This window comes from Solenopsis invicta, chromosome 8 (genome assembly GCF_016802725.1).
Source record: "Solenopsis invicta isolate M01_SB chromosome 8, UNIL_Sinv_3.0, whole genome shotgun sequence".
Classification (NCBI taxonomy): Eukaryota; Metazoa; Arthropoda; class Insecta; order Hymenoptera; family Formicidae; genus Solenopsis; species Solenopsis invicta.
In genome coordinates this window covers 6,598,651-6,612,629 of record NC_052671.1, presented here as the reverse complement: position 1 = coordinate 6,612,629, position 13,979 = coordinate 6,598,651, and the positions used below count along the sequence as shown (strand labels likewise).

Genomic DNA, 13,979 nt, shown 5'->3' with positions numbered 1-13,979 from the left:
TCGCGCCGGATATTACCAGATACGTCCACGTGAGAGAAGCCTCCATACGACCGAACCATATAAAGGGTCGACGGTCGGTGCCCGTGTGTAAGCCACGCGCGTTTCTACCGGATTAAACGTCAGGGTTTAATGTTACGCGCGTCACGTGAATTAGCATGCCTGTGCCTAGAAGAGAGGCGCATACGGGAAAGAAAGAGAAGGGCGGAGTGACGAAGAGCACGCAAGAGAGCGAGTAAAGGGTGAAGGGAGCGGAAGGAGATGGAGAAAGAAAGCGAGAAGACGAGGAGGAGGAGGAGGAGGAGGAGGTAGTGGCGGAGGAAGGGGAGGAAAAGGAGGAGGAGGAGATAGAGTATATACGTGGCGTGGCCGCTCGTAAAGTTAAACGCCTGTCGGCCGACGATAAAACTGCCTCGAGAAGACCCGTTGCTTCGAAAGGTGCGCGCGGTCTCGCTCGCACGGTCATCGAGTACTAATTTACGACGCAGCTTTGCAATCTTTCGCCGCTCGCACCCTGCGGAAATTTCGAGAGATGCCACAATGCGAGCGCGCAACGCCCGCGGTCGATAGGTCGGTTACATATCGTTCGATTAGGCTTCCGTGTTCAGCGGAAATTTCTGAATCTTCCAAGTATATTTTGTTTCGAAAAAGAGTCAAAGGGAATACTTAATTGCATAAATATTTAGTAGATTCGCATCTACGATATGGATCGTATTGCAAATTAAGTCAACGTCAAAATTGAACTTGAAAAAAATGCATTTACCTTCTTAATTTAATTAATCCGAATAATTATATATATTTATATTTTTTTACCAACGCGTTAATTATTGTGTCTCAGTATATGTAGATTTTACTTTCCGTATTAAAGCCGTATTAACCTGATTCTTTTTTAAGATTGCGACGTCTCGTTAAAGTGTAGTTATCGTTACGATGTCTCACGGGAGGCAATTCTGCATATCTATGCAGTGCACTCGCGTTCCCACGCTTCCCCGTTATTACGCTATTGCGCCACGATTGATTTAGTGCGTAACGCACACGTGTTATGTACGGAACAAGATACGGAAGGTGAAATGTAAAAAAATTTCGTGTCGTATCGTCGCGGAGGTTGCCGAAGGACACGGATTCTGGGCTTCACCTGACCGAAGAGTCACGTGGGCGGGCTGGTAACGGACCGAAATCCCGAAAGTTCGCATGTAGCGGTACACGTTCAGATCGGGAGTAACGAATCGCTCGATGAAGTGTCCACAGTGGCCAAATTCACGGCCCACGACGATCCTTGGTCGGGTTCGGTAGTGTCCGATGACTCGATGGACTTCCGGATGATCATCGCATCGATGTCATCGTCGTGAGTCATCCGGAGTAATACGACCGGACTGCCCGAGTGCAGAAACTTGTACGGAAACTCGTTCACACGAAGTATCGATAATTCCAAGGATTAATGTATTACACGTTTGCCGCTCGGTTGCGCTCGGACATCGTCATATAAACGTCATAATTATCAGTACCCGTAAATCAACGAATCCGAGTCGGCGCGACTGCGGGAAGTCGTATCTATCGATTTGGAATTTATTATAGTTGCAAATCAAATATATCACTATTCTGACTGTAATAGTTACATCGATAGACTATGCTGCGTGGGGGATCGTGTCTCGATGAATCGAAATCGTAGATCGTAATCGACAAACGGTAGGTGAGGCTCGAGCGATCTCGTAATCAGCGAAACGCGAATATGTAAACGTCCGAAATGCGCAACAAGGCATTGAACAATAGGGCGATCGCGAATTGCGACGATCTGAGAATGTGGAATTGAAAACAGCTCTCCTCGTATACCAGATGATTCTTAGCTGTCGCCACGACTGCGTGAAAGAAATTACGATGCCATCCTGCGCGCAGGAGTCCAAGTATATGTGCGTCATCGATATCGACGCCAAATGGTGCTTCCGTTTCCTGAACGATTTATCAGCCATATAGGCCTTCGCATATATTTAATTCTTTCCGGCCATTTCGTAATTCGAATCGCGCAATGTGTCGAGTGCAAACTTGGACGGTCCAAAAATAGATCAATTTTTCGTGTTTGCTTCTTTTTTCCGTTTTTAATAACAACACTCCATGCTATTACGAGTCGAGTAAAATTTGTTTATTATTAATATTCTCAAATTTCAATATCATTATTAAAATTATTATTTTCAATATTATTCGCAATAAATAATATTGTCGAGCGTACTGAGAGAAAAAATTACTAAATGTTAATAAACATTCGATTATTAAAATACTTGCAATGAAATATTCATTAAATGTAATTAAATATTTATTTAGTACACAAATCACTAATATAATTTAACTATCATTTTTTTTTACTAAGTAAATATTTATGTACGATTAGTAAATATTTTATTGCAAGTATTTAAACAAATGTTTATTAAAATTTAGTAATTTTTTTCTTAGTGTATTTGCGGCTGAGTAGATTTAAGGATTCTATAATTTCAAGGCATAGTTTCTCGAAAATTCACTCTTTTCATAAGGCCTAGATATGAGAGAAATCGCGCGCGAGAGACGTACACGTTTCGCAGCGTGACTGTGTCAGGGAGGTGCGATTTACGTACCAATTTACGTGTATCACGGACATTACGTGCTCGATCGAATCGCTCAAAGTCGTCCGCGGTGTAATTGATCCGGTGTCGCGCTTCTGCCATATCGGGTTTCGAATCGCCCCGGGACTGGGAAAAGTGGCGTTCTTAAAGCGCCGCGGATGACTTTGTCTTTCGCGGATAGCGATTGCGTCGCCAGGTCCTGCCTAGTCCGGTCATCGTGTGTTCACTCGGTCAGCTGCGTACGGACAGTCGGACAGACCTCGACGAAGGGGGACAACGGGATTCGCAGGATTGCGTAACATTGCCGTGCATGCGAGCGTGTGTTCACTCGGGTTTTCAAGTTTTTGCACAGTTCTTCGTCCGGTCATTGGACGTGTGTACGCATATGGGCCCGGCACCAGGAACAGCGGGCGACGACGAGCCGCAATGCGACGGCAACAGCAACAACAACGGCGACGAGGCAACCAGTTCTCGTCCGCGTGGAGAACGCGCAAAGCGTTGAAACACACGCCATTTACGGGCGCGTGCGACAAATCCGTCGAGAGAGAAGCTGAGATTATCTCAAATCAGCCGGTATGCCCGGAATCCTGGACCGATTTGTAACACCATAAAGCAACGTAGAGAAATCAGAATCGTCCGTGATCGTGAAAAGAAATGTAAAACGGCTTGTAGAAAGTGAACGCATCTTCGAATCCAAATTCATTCGATCGATATTTTAGTAATAAATCACTTTTATAAATATACTACAGTTATCTATATAAAAAACGTAATACACGATGCCAAAAATTATATTGTAACAAATATTAGAAGCTATTAGGAGCAATCTAGCAGCGCAGGTGAAACGGAAAGAGTTGAAACGCGGCTCGCAATCAGCCGCAATGATAAAAATGTCATCGATATGACATTCTGCAAGTCGATCAGTGGCGTGACGTTAATTTTCCTCGAGGGAGAACCGCGATAGTGTGTTTCTCGTGCGTGAGAAGAATCGATTGGAAGTCTCACCTTTTTTTTTGTTGCCAAATGGGGAATATACGAACGATCCGAATCGATGCGGTTTAAACGAATCGAGACGTTTTCCAGAGATTCGGTTTCCCACAAGATCGACGGAAAGTCGGGCCTTCATCGCGAGTCTGTCGTCCCGACGATTCCGCGAATGACTTACGTGCGCGTTTAGCGCAACCATTATTCGCGCGACATCGCGGATTTCTTCGAGACCAGCTAAGTGAGACGACAAATACAATTTTCGCTTCAACAACGCGACGCGTTGTAGATCGATACATTGTCGCAATTGAGACAACGAACGAAGAAGCATCTGCTCGAAGGTGGATTTTTTCATTATTTCACTATTCGCGATCTGCTTTAAGAAATTTGTTTGCCATTCGTGTGAAGAAACTTGGTTTCACTTTGACGCTTTGCTTGACACGCATTGGGCAATTCGATTGCGAATAAGATCGTTAATTTCAATTTTTACTTTTATTATCGTTCTCGCAGAACGCAATGGAATTTTAATGATACGTTGTTTTTTTTATAATTTTACGTACGTGTCACATTATTTTACATTTGTACATGATATGTAGAGCATCAAAATTCCATCGACATCGAGTATCGCACGGCGCGTACCAGCGCGCGTTAAGATATATTCTCTGATAAATATTATACCGTTAGATTAAGGATTTTACGACGTGAATGTAATATTAGCAATTTCGTTATGGGAATTTGATAAAATATGTATTTGTTTCTTCCATCATATTAAATAAACATTTAGTCCCACGCTAGGCGAAAACGTAACGTGATGCCAAACGCGGCAATAGTCACGCCATTTCCTAAAGGGACGATTATTTTCCTGTAAACGTGAACGACCCGCGGGGAAAAAAGACGAAAATTACTTTTGGAGGAAGAAACGAAGGCTTATGGACGGCATTACTGGATTTCTCGTAAACGTTTTACGAGAAAGTCCGTGGCACATATCGCACGGGTTTCGGCGTGCAGCATCCGTCGTGCACGAATCTGAGGTCACGGCACGAACGCGTGATACGAGGAGGAGGGTGAGGTGGATTAGATGCGTGGTTATGTGTGCGGCGATGGGTGGCGGGGAGGGAGGATCAGAGAGTCGAGACAGTCGACACGGCCACACCGCGACTCCAATAGCATCGCTGGCATAGCTGGACAGGCCATTTCACATTCCCACGTCCTTAATATAGATTGTTGATAGGCGCGAGCGAACGAGCGAGACGGGACGAGCGGGAATATACATAATGGCATCGGGGGGGAGGGGGGGAGGCGACGGAGGTGGCGGAGGTGGCGGGCGAGGGAGAAGGACAGGCGCACGTTCGCAGGGTCACGGCGCGGAGCGCGGCGAGAAGTGACTGGGAAGAAATGGACCGAGAGAGACTTAGATGCGCCGCGCAGGAACGACGAGGACGAGACGTTTGCGTTACGTTTGCCGCCGCTGGTGCGACGGAGAAAGGCGCACCGCTGGTGGAGTGCCTCACGGCACAGGTGCCTCACCGTGCCGTGTGCCAGCGGGTCGCGCCAGCGCACGGACGAGGAAGAGCGAGACGGAGCAGGAGAAGAGAAAAGTTTGCAAAGTCGTGGTAGACTAGGGACACGGCTGCCAGCTTCGGCGGTGGTCGCGCGTCGTGCGATCACGTCGCGAGTTGTTCCTCAACTGTGCGCGCCCGACGCGCGACGTACGGTTACGCTGTAATCGCAAGTGTCGCCGGCTACTCCGATAGAGCGGATCACCCGAGACACTCGCGATCGACAAGCCCTCGATAGAGTCAATCGTTCTGTCTTGACAAATTGGAACATTAATTGTCGCATAGTTATACTTCTATAGGGGAAAGTTGCTGAATGCGTAACGGTCTCCTAACGTAACGAAGTAATGTCTTCAATTAAATAATTCAAATATATCTATCTAATGTATCTAGGAATTTGACACGTATGAAACTTAAGTCCTGCTATATTAATAAACTGCAACGGTCTTTCTGCCGCTCGAAATTCGAGGATTAAGCGAGCAGAGCAATCGCGAGAGAAAATGCACGATCAACCGCCAATGTGCGAATAGTTAGCCTCGATTTCGTCGCGACGACTCGAAACGACTCGTTAACATCTCGAACGAACGGCGGCATTAACACATGAATGCGCGTATCGGCGAGTGACCCTGATACACGCTGCCTGATCGCAAACCGTATTCGCGCGTCATCCTCCTCCTCCTCCTTCGCATCCGGTCATCCTTTGCCCGCGTTTCTTCGCTCACGCTGGCTTTCCCAGATGAGGATGACGCGGTGCCATGATCCGCAACGATCTGGATTTCGCGTCCAGGCACTACGTGGCACTGCGCCACCAACTGGCCGCGCTAATAATAATCGATTACATTAGTCACGACGGTGTTTCCGCCGTGACGCGCCGTAATGAACTCGCTAATGGTTTTTCTCGTATTCCCGGCCGTATTATCGTCGCAATTTGCCTCGCCAGGGATTCCGGATAGTGCTCATGCGAGTCGAGGAAAGAGCGAGCGTCAGCGGTTACGTGTTCCGCGTGAAATAAAATCGTAACTAGATCCGTCTGACTATTTTTAATCGTTTGTCGTTCATAACAACAGATCCGCGTTCATTACGGCGAAGCTTAATTGTGTATTCTCGCGATTATGTAGTATGCACCGCATCAAACGTGTAATACGTATACGTAAATCACTATCCGCTTTATTACACGTCGCGGAATACCATCCGATGCTTTCGAGATAAGTTCAATTTGCTCGTATCCGCTAATGAAATGCACCTGCAAAGCGTAGCGCAACGTAAGGAAATTCAAACACTTCACAGTATGACGTTTGTTTTACCTGGAATACCTATACAATCGGGAATAACCATTTTTTTATTTACCGGATTAAAACTCGAGAATAGAGATCGCCTGGAGGCAGTCATTGTTGCCATTTCTCATTATCGTCGTTAAAGTGGACTCTGCATTTTTCTATTTAAGCGTACGTTGCACACGGCAATACACGTATAATTAATAAAGACGGCAACGAGAACTATTATCGTTCTTCCGCATTTCCTACATAGAAATATGATAAATCGAACATGCGCTTGTGTATACGAATTTTATGCAGAGAATTTATGCTGCGAATTTCGAAAACGCTCATTCGACGTTACAGATATTTGACGCGATTCCAAGAAATCTGGCAATCCGGACGAAGACGGATGAGACGAGTTGACGTCATTCTCGGTAGAACGGACCTTGAGCCTCGTGTGCTCCGCATACTTATTCCAAGCGTAGAGCACTCTCATTTTCGTTTCGAGTGATTTCTAATCGAGAGACGAGCCTTGCAATTAGCTAACGTCGGCCGTTGATAAATGGCCAACGGTCGATTTGATGAGACACTGATATTTCCGCGAATCAAAATCAACGATGCAAATGCGTATTGATGAGTATCCAGTCTTCGGTCGATTGAAAAACATTTTGCGCGATTATTGGCGTCTTGACACAGGAATGTTAAGGTGAAAGATATCTTGATCAATTAGTAACGTCAAAGCTTCTGTCTTTTGCGTCATTCGCTCTGAACATCCGCGTCGGTTTTATTCGTGTGATGTATATGAAACTCGCGATGTGCTCGAACAATATAAAAACAAAATTAGACGGCTAAGGAACCGACCCCTTGCTACAAAATCGTAGCAAATTATTATCGACGCGTTATTTCAGCGGGTGTTTCGCAATCGCGATTATCTTAGAAATCACGTTTCGGACGTATTACACATTCGCGTGGCAGTTCAGTTTATCACGTGCGACACAGAACGCTTCCACGTCCTACGGTATTGCACTGATTGAATTGCAGATAGGTACGCAACGACAGTTCCTAACTACAGAGACAATGGGCGCCGGTTATTGTATGCTGATTTTCTCTCGCGGATTTTGAAAGTCTGCTTCTCTGAAGAGTAAGCACGCGCCGCGATAAAATTTAATAAACCGGTACTTTCTCGGGAGACCGAAAGTATTCCGTAGCATCGCATTTCACCGCTGACGCGTAACACTGGCGGTATATTTCGTTTCGTTTGACATAATAATTATGATATTTGATAATGTCCGTCGTCAAACTTATTCTCAACCGACATATATATTTTGTTTTATTATGGAATTCAGTTTCCTTCGTAGCTTTATGAAATATGAACAGCGAAGAAATAGAATTTCTAAAAAAGTATAAAAATAAAACAAAAGTATTTTAATTATACACTGAAAATGTCTTGTCGCATTAACTAAAAATCTGATACGTTCAATTAATGCATCTGTTAAAAATAGACGAAGTCAGAAATCTTGTAGGAATTATTGAATTATACTAAAGTTTTGTTGAACGTTCTAATTATAAAGCCACAAGTTCTATCATGATAACTAGAAATTTCGCACTATTAAAAATCGGCAGCAGAATTTAATGTAATGTAAGGCTTTTCGTTTAATATTAATGTAATGTAACGGAATCAAATTTCACAACAGATACATTAAAAGCATTTAATGTACATTTGATGTAAATTTAATGTTTTCAAAGTGTAAATTTCATGCATACATTATCTTGTCAGTTATAGATACATTAAATTTAACTATAAATTTAACTATAAACACATTGAATTTCGTGACATTTTTAACAGAGTGCTTGATATCATCAAAATACATATTATATATCTTGTTAATATAACAAAATTATTTTTCTCGGTGTATAGTAACGACAAAATTATTTCAAGTTAAAATTATCTAGGACTCGATCTATCTAGGACTCGATAATATCTGAAATTATTTTAATCTCCAGTGAAGTTATAGTGTAGTAAAAGGTAAGATAAAAGCTTTGACCATCGTGAGATAATATTTCGGAATACATAATGAAAATACTGACAAAGTAACTCACGGTACGATGTTAATCGTCCAGAGAGAATTGTCCGCGGCGGTCGTTTTGTATTCGTTTTACGTACGCTTTACGGTCAGTGTTGAGAACGGGAAGATCGTATGTTAGAAATTTTTACGGCGCGCGGATATGGTCGCCGGGGATTTGTCCTCGGAAGTTATTTGCTTACATTAGAATCCGCCTCAATTCAAGGGAAGAGGAAGAGCGTTCGAGCATACTTGGTCTCTACTCGGGACAGACGAGCACGGATTGATGCACGAGAACGATTCGCGTTTGCCTTCGGAAGAGAAAAAAGACCGACGCGAGATGCGTGCGCGGCTATATTCAACCAGATCCGCTTCCCAGGACGAGAGATAAGACTGTTCTTGGCGAAGAACGCGCGAGAAGAGATACGACTCGGAGACAGTTGAAAACTGTCTGCGAAATGGATCGCCGCGAACTCGAGAATTATTTCTTCGGACTATTATGCGTCTCAGGCGAAGATATCTTGCCATGGTTACTTATGTAATTCCATTTCCTTCGGATTACTTTGCGAATTAAAGCTCGCTATTGATAAACACTCATTTCAAATATCGCTCGACTTGAACGTTGGCGCCGATTTTCTCCCTTTTAATCTTTCAGACGCGGAAATAATTAGAGAGACGGAGACTGATTAATGTAATTCCGTTAAGAGAAAAATCGAAATTTGTGTATATAGACATTTTTTTTTACGCGAACATATTTTAGGCATGATTATTGAATAAATATAGTGAATCGGAATCTTGATGGATGATGCAGCTCTGACATTCCATTCAAGCGAATGGAAAAAAAAAACTGGAGAAAGCTAGGATAATAACATCGTACAAATAATCGTGTTTTTAATCCCGCTCTGCGCGTTACACTTGGTTGTCCATTAATGTACTTTCGTTACTGGAGCTACAATTCGCGTCTGCTCTAGCATAAAACGCGATCATGTAATTCAGTGTAGCAAAAGGCGACTACGTGGCGATAGACGGAAACGGCAGCCTTCTATCCCCATCTACCGCGTTAACGCGAAAGTAATGGAATATGTACTGTTAAGTTTCGAGCAAACGATGCTATAATAGTTTCCGTTTGCGACGAACTACCAGTGACAGGCGCTTTCAGCGAATGATAAAAAAACATGTTCTTATTTACTACCATCCCGAATATCTGGCATACGTATTAATAATAAATAAGGAACGACCAAGTGCTAAGCAAGCTTGATTAATGACAGCGATAAAAATCAGCGACAAGTCAAAAACAGAGGCGTCCGATTAAGTTTACTACGTTTCTATGACTCCGTGACTGCCAAGAGGCGAGACATCTGGAGAACGTCCGACACTCGCGATGGGCTCTCGTTAATCCTCATTGACCCGCGCGCGGTAACGGTAGCCGGCTGCAACCCTTTCGTCCGCGTTTCAAAGACAGAAAGACAGCTTTGGAAAAATTACATATTTATGCATCTGGGACAACACATGCCCACGTCCTCTTGTCTCGCACGTCGCACGTTTCCTTCGCTACGTTTTCCTTCGCTCATCGCGATTGGTCGCAACAGGTAACTTCTTTTCTCTTTGACGAATTCAGGAAGATTACACCAATCGGTCTCTTTCCGTTTGCGTAACGCGATCGTTCTGAAAAGATCGACCGCGTTCGTAAACGTGAGGTCGGCGCGGCGCGCGGCGGCGTCGCGGTTGGACATCGGTTGCGCAGGATGACAACAACGACGACCACGAAGACGACTCACGAAGCCGCGCGGCCGCTGAATGCTAACTATTGCTTCCCAAGGGCGCGCCGTCTATGTAGTAACACTGCGATGCGATCGCACGGGCGTGAACTGGGCCACATGCGAGAACGGTTGGCCGCTCGTGCTCGCTTCGCTATTTAGTTCACGCGATCGTATCGACCCTTTGCACGATGCCGATACCGTCCTTACGTTGTCGCATTACCACTCGAATCTTAAACGTTTCAATTGTCGTTGGAGCATTTCGTCTCGATATTTTATTTAAAATTTGCAGTTTGTTTCACTCCAAAAAAAAAAAAGTTTGATGTCACAATAAAAATTTATCGCTAGGTATTTCTTGTCTGCTAAAATATTGTTTGTCACATATAGAAATTTGTAGCAGTAACGTTTAACAATATCTTCTTGAAAATATAGGTTTTATTGCAAATTGCACAATAAAATTTTATAACAAGTACGATTGGCCTTAACATGGAATGGGTGTCACAGAAAAATGTTCTTTCTAAATTTCACTAACAGTTTAGATACAAATTCTGTCTCTGTTATTTAGATTAGTTAAGTGATCAAACATATCCGATATCACAATATTTGCTAATTATTTAATCATTTTAGTTAATTTTTTGCAGCCAAAAGATTGTGTCTGTACTTGTAAAACCGTGTTTTTAATTGTAAGTAGACAAACGTGATAAGAATGTAACAATTTTATTATAAAAATATTAAAAAATATTTAAGATCGAAAGATCGGTATTTGTAAATAATAAATGTCAATGTTTAATACCGTCTTTATTTTGTGATAATAAAAATAAAATACTATTGTATTTAATATAGCAGTTTGTGATTTAAAACAGTATTTAAGAAATTAAATATATTCTTTCCAGTCTTTAATAACTCATCGTTGATCTATCTTCTTTGTTATTCTACGCGATACTATTCTTCGCGAGTAAAGATTTAATTTACAACGGGCAACGATGATATACTGAGAATCGCGAATTTAGCAATAATTCGTAGCGCCGGTTGTCGGCAAGGCGGCAGCATAGAATGTTGTCCGATCGACAGATCTTTTCATAGATCGCGATTTATTGGCTCGTAAACCGAGTGTAAAGTCGACGGTCGCCGCGCGGTTTGGCCCACATACGTACGCAGTTCTTCCCTTCTACCTGTACCTGTACCCATACCGATCGTAAATCGCCACTTTATACGATCGACCGATCGCCGCAGTGTGCTGAAGCGCGGTTCGCGGTTTCCTTCCTGAACCGCGTTTCACGCGTTGACCATCAATGCCGATGGGTGCCACGTTGACGCGAAAAAAACAAGTCGTGGTTTTTCCGCAGAGGTGATTGATCCGTCCTAAGTCCAACACTGTGCAAACTCACGGACCCAAGCTCGATACAGACGCTTATATATTTACATACATATATGCACGTTGTCACAAATAATAACGTAATAAATATTTGAAAAACATATTTGAAAAGAAATGGAAGCTGGATACAACTTAATTAAAAAAACAACAAGAAGAATAAGATTACTCCACATATATATGTTTTTGACATAAATAAAGCAAGATAGGGAAAATTTAAATTCATTTTTTTCTTGGCAGATATTCTATTCGATTGCGAAGTTAAACCATTCTTTTATTTCAATCTTATTTCAGTCGTACAGCAAAAATAATTCTGCGTGACACATTATCGATATGCAATTTCGAATGTAGGATTCTTAGATCAGGTGGCTCTTATCGATCGAAGCTTTCTGGACGCTACAACTTTTGCCGGTGCAATCTGCCGCGCGTGCAATTATCGAGTGCTACGACTACGCTCGAGTGCTATATCGTCGACTCGCAGGCCGGCGCTAAGCTCCTCGAATCTCGCGCTCTTTACTCGCGATCTCCCGGTATCTGTTTCGCAGCGGTACTTAAATGGCCAGCAATTAGAAGACGTAATAGCCGCAGTTAAAAAGCGCTTCCACGAAGCCGGCGACTGATCCGCCTCGCGCGAGCACGTACGACGCGCGGCGAGTTAGGAAGGCAGGCGCGAGGAGGAACTGCGAACTACTCGCGGATTCTTGCCGTATGTTAACACGCGCCACCTTATGCCCATCTTAATGTCGCTTTACGAGAGAGCTAATTGTACCAGGGGAGATATCGCGAAGAGATTGGGTCCATAATCGGCTTTACGGCGCTCTTAATACGAGTGTATATTCCCTGAACGCATCTTCCCTGCCATTCTTATCACAAGGTGCCTATCCTTTCATTTATCCCTTTTCCTCTCCATTTCTTTCTTCATTTTATTCTCTTATCTTTAATTGTTTAATAATAACATTTGTAATACATGACAGGGTATTTCCCGTTACTCGATTATTTAAAGATCATTTTTTTAAATTTAACATTTTTTAGTAGTAGGGTGTTACATTTTCATTAACGTAGTAATGTAGTTCATAAAAAAAAACGAATTCTACTATCCAAATGTGATTTTAAGATGATCTTAAACATAAAAAAAGATTGCATTTAAATATATAGTTAAATGTGTTTCTTTTTTTTTAAATGAACTACATTACTGTGTTAATGAAGAAATGCCGTCCTATTATAAAAAAAGTTGATGGCCTCGAAATCTCAAAAGTAACAAACTTGGAAAAAAAAGTGATGCGTATCATAATATTACCTTTCGAAACGAGCAATTTTTATATTTGAAATTTTTTTTTCGTATTATCAAAAAGAACGGAGATATTCTTAACGATTGAGTTAGAGGAGGGGGAGGGGGGGGGGACTCGTAAACATCCTGTATAATATTCAGTTTTCTGCTGGTCATCGTCGCGATTCACGAGCTGAATCGATTGCGACAGAAGGAGAACGCGAGCCGCTGTTCTCGACGGTGACGCTGACCTACCCGGTGGCGATGTCCAAAGGGCGTCACGAGCCGATATATATCGTCGTACGAGAGAGGACTGGCATACTCGGCTAGCTAGCATGAAAAAGGGAAAATCCAAACTGGTCGCTTAATCTGTCGTTCGTGACAGGACTCCGACAATCTATCGCGGCCCGAGAAATCGCCGGTGCTCGAGGAAATCGAACGACTGAACAATTTTTACCGCGACGCTGTTCCCAGAGTGTTATCTCCTTCGCCGGACTGCCACTTTCGTTCCGCTCGCCGTCGTCAAAGACTCCGAACGTGCCTCCTTGATTTTCCTTAAGTGTGCGCTTAATCGCTGGCCATCTGTTCACGTTTCAATTTTTTGACGACGGTAACGGCAGTGCCTTTTTTTTTTACATCCGCTTAATTCCTCAGACATTTCATATTATCTTTACGCGTGTTATTTTATCTCGTCAAATCGCTTCACCGATTTAGCAGAAGCTGAAGTGCATAATCGTTAGATATCCAAAGGAGCGTTGCGATTCGTTGTGATACGCAGTAGTTAAACATTCGAAGGACAATTTCTATGCACCGTACGTGCATCGTTGGCTCTTTGAAGCGTCTTATACTCTTCCGTCGTCCGATCGTGTACCGCTCGCCGGAAATCGTTGTTACTTGTCTAAGTGTCTTTTCGAATTCAAGTCGTTGCCGGAAACTTGGTGGATTCCCGGCTGAGATCGTAAAAAATCCGAGTTTAATGCGGATGACTCCGTCGAGAAAGTAGTCCAGACTATTTCGGTCAGGAATAACGCTTTTGTGCCGATCGCGTCCTCGATCGTGCTTTCGACGTTTCGGGCGAAGCCCTCATTGTTGAACAATGAATAAACGTGTCCCCTGAATCATGCGCCATTTTTTGAGTC

At 43.2% G+C, this 13,979-nt stretch overlaps 1 protein-coding gene and 1 long non-coding RNA gene across 4 annotated transcripts in view; one reads left to right on the top strand and one right to left on the bottom strand.

Annotated features, from left to right (window-relative positions):
* Positions 1-13,979, top strand: part of LOC120358604 — a 179,414-nt gene that overhangs the window by 23,745 nt on the left and 141,690 nt on the right. The window lies entirely within an intron of this gene.
* The window catches only part of LOC105196906 (protein embryonic gonad), a 33,946-nt gene that overhangs the window by 3,534 nt on the left and 16,433 nt on the right, over positions 1-13,979 (bottom strand). The window lies entirely within an intron of this gene.